General features: G+C 44.7%; 1 long non-coding RNA gene across 1 annotated transcript; it reads left to right on the forward strand.

Moving 5' to 3' along the window:
- Positions 1–52: 52 nt before the first annotated feature.
- On the forward strand, positions 53–964 carry LOC147358399 (uncharacterized). Its single transcript, XR_015142246.1, has 2 exons — positions 53–203; positions 751–964. It is a non-coding gene; the product is annotated as an uncharacterized LOC147358399 (long non-coding RNA).
- Positions 965–3,680: the final 2,716 nt, after the last annotated feature.

The raw sequence follows: 3,680 nt of genomic DNA on the forward strand, positions 1-3,680 counted from the left end.
ATACGACGACAGCCCAGCCCCTCTTTATCGCCTGGGCTGGGAGGGAGGCGAGCCCCGCCCTCGCCCGCCGGCCCCGCCCCCTCCCCGCCGAGCCCCGCCCGCCGCCGAGCTCTGCGCGCAGCAGTGGCCAGGCCAAGGTCACACCGCTGAGCGCAAGCGCGAGGTCCAGGCCACGGTGCAGAAAGACTCATGACCAGGATTAGGTGAAGTTCTTTATGTTAAAAAGCTGAAAACGTAAAGTTTATGATGCCCTTCCTCCTTTCGATTTGTTATTTAAAAAAAAAATTCCAGGACTTAGGAATTTTCTTTTGTTTACAAAAAAATATAAAAATGTTTTTCAAAATGTTTGCGTGCCCATGCCAAACTCCCATTGGCCAGGCTGCTCTCGGCTCTCGGGCTCTGGTAACCCACAAAGACCCTTCAGCCACAGCCACAGCTGGTGCCTTGTGTCTTGTTTGGAAGTGAGATGAAATTTTTGTGGATTTTTTTTGCGGGGACGGAGGGGCGGGGGACGGAGAGCTGCGCAGGGCTTGGTCCACCACACAGCTTGTGGAATCTTAGTTACGGGACAAGAGATGGAACTGGACTCCTGGCAGTGAAAGCATAGAGTCCTAACCACTGGCTCCCAGGGGGATTCCCTTTTGTGATGTTAAGAGCATGTATTAGCCAGTCTGGGACCAGTATCACCATTTAGAATGTTATTTTTATGTGAAGATAATAATATGAAGTTTCCATTTATCACTTTGTCAGCATCCACTCCGGAACCGGCTTAATGAGAGCCCTGCAAAGGAGAGCTGGGAAAGCAGGCCAGAAGTACATTCTTTTTCCAAGAGATTGACCTCTGCTGAGATGAAGTTCAAGGAGGGAAAATTGTATGATAACTCATCATGACATGTACCTTCTACCATGATCCTCTGATGGCTTTGGGGTGTCATGGAATGAATTTCATGTGGTGGTGCCTTAATCTTGTGGTGGTGCCTTTTTCTCTATACAAACTGGAGTCTCAAATCAGGATTTACTTTGATATTACAGTGGTGGTGGTGGTGTAGTCGCTAAGTCGTGTCTGACTCTCGCGACCCCATGGACTGCGACCCCACTAGGTTCCTCTGTCCATGGGATTTTCCAGGCAAGAACACTAGAGTGGGTTGCCATTTCCTTCTCCAGGGGATCTTCCTGACCCAGGGATCAAACCTGGGTTTTCTGCACTGCAGGCAGATTCTTCACTGACTTAGCTACCAGGGAAGCCCTGATACTACAGTGTGCTTAAATCAGCTAGTATGTGTATTTCCTATGATAGTTTGTTTACAGAGCTCTTTCACATTCATTTTCTGTGCATCCTATAAGCTCTCTTCCATTACCTGCTCTAATGTGGTGTTGCCAGTGTTGGCCTAAGAACCATGGCTGTATGTTTTCCCTGGGAGACTACAGTGCACCCTCTTTGTATAGTTGGCCCTCCATATCCACAGGTTTGGCATCAGTGGGTTCAGCTACTGAAACTGCAGTTGTCAAGGGATGACTGTATTATAAATACATCATTTTTTGTAAGGGAGAGAAGGAAATGGCAACCCACTCCAGTACTCTTGCCTAGAAAATCCCATGGACGGGGGACCCTGGTAGGCTAAGGATGGGGTCGAAAAGAGTTGGATAAAACTGAGCAACTTCACTTTCACTTTTTATAAGGGACTTGAGCATCCACTGATTTTGTTATCTGTGGAGGTTCTGGAACCAATCTCTTGCAGATACTGAGGGTTGATTGTATATATGTTTACAAGTCAACTTGCAAATCTTTTTTCTCCATCACTCCTTGGATCTTCATATTCATATCTAATTACTGGACATCTTCATCTATATGTCCCACAGACATCTGAACTCAAAATGTGTTCAAATCTTAACTCCTCTCCAATGTTCCACTGCTTTTCCTGCAATTTTTTTTTTTTTCATGAAGTCCTATACCTGGAAACAAGTTCAGTTTCTTCTATTCCCACACATGCAGTCACCAACTCCTGCCTATTTTATCATTTAGATACTTCGATTTCATCCTCTCTCCACTCCACTCCCACTGCTACTGCCCTAATTCAAGCCTGTAGATTATCTTATTTTGTTCAGTCGTTGTGTCTGATTCTTTGCGACCCCACGGACTACAGCATATCAGGCTTCCCTGTCCTTAACCATCTCCCAGAGTTTGCTCAAACTCATGTCCATTGAGTCGGTGATGACATCCAACCATCTCATCCTCTGTCATCCCCTTCTCCTCCTGCCTTCAATCTTTCCCAGCATGTCTTTTCCAATGAGTCTGCTCTTTGCATCAGGTGGTCAAAGTAGTATCAGTCCTTCCAGTGAATATTCAGGGTTGATTTCAAGATTGATTGGTTTGATCTCCTTGCTGTCCAAGGGACACTCAAGAGTCTTCTCCAGCACTACAGTTCAAAAGCATCAGTTCTTTGGCATTCAGCCTTTTTTATTGTCCAGTTCTCACATCCATACACTGGAAAAACCATAGCTTTGACTAGACGGACCGTTGTCAACAAAGTAATTTCTCTGCTTTTTAATATGCTGTCTAGGTTGGTCATAGCTTTTCTTCCAAGGAGCAAGCAGCTTTTAATTTCATAGCTGCAGTCACTGTCCACAGTGATTTTGGAGCCCAAGAAAAGAAAAGTCTGTCACTGTTTCCATTGTTTCCCCTTCTATTTGCCATGAAGTGACGGGACCGGATGCCATGATTAGTTTTTTGAATGTTGAGTTGTAAGCCAGCTTTTTCACTTTCTTTGACCTTCATCAAAAGGCTCTTTAGTTTGTCTTCGCTTTCTGCCATAAGGGTGGTGTCATCCGCATATCTGAGGTTATTGATATTTCTCCCGGCAATCTTGATTCCAGCTTGGGCTTCTTCCAGCCCAGCGTTTCTCATGATGTACTATGCATATAAGTTAAATAAGCAGGGTGACAATATACATCTTTGATGTATTCCTTTTCCTATTTGGAACCAGTCTGTTGTTCCATGTCCAGTTCTAACTGTTGCTTCCTGACCTGCATACAGGTTTCTTAAGAGGCAGGTCAGGTGGTCTGGTATTCCCATCACTTGAAGAATTTTCCAGTTTGTTGTGATCCACACAGTCAAAGGCTTTAGCGTAGTCAATGAAGCAGAGGTTTTTCTGGAATTCTCTTGCTTTTTCTATGATCCAAAGGATGCTGGCAACTTGATCTCTGGTTCCTCTGCCTTTTCTAAATCCAGCTTGTACATCTATATTTAGAATGTCTTACTTGGGCCATTACAATTTCTTCATACTAGGGTTCCATGCTGCCCATGTTAATACCTGCATCTCTTGCCCCATCTCCTGTTAAGAGACCTGGCTGGCTTACCTCTCCAGGCTTGACTTTTTACTTTCCATTTAATTTCCCCTTTTTCTCATCATCCTTCCCGGAATACAGTATGACTGCACTTGCTACACTGAAGCCGTGAGTGATCTTAAAGTCTGCTACAAATGGCAGAACAGGAAGATGGAAGCAATCCAGAATGTTGAAAAGACTGGGCCACCTTATCAGCCATGAGCTAGTTACCTCTGACTTTTCACAAGAGGAAAAAACTCTGAGCTATTTGGTTACTGTTTACCTATCTGCCTCATTCTGATACATCAAGCTTCAGATAAATAAGTGATGTTCTGAAGGGACCTCAGAGCCAGAAA

Source organism: Bos grunniens, chromosome 15, assembly GCF_055505025.1.
Source record: "Bos grunniens cultivar Pamir isolate PY7600 chromosome 15, Bosgru_T2T1.0, whole genome shotgun sequence".
Lineage (NCBI taxonomy): Eukaryota > Metazoa > Chordata > Mammalia > Artiodactyla > Bovidae > Bos > Bos grunniens.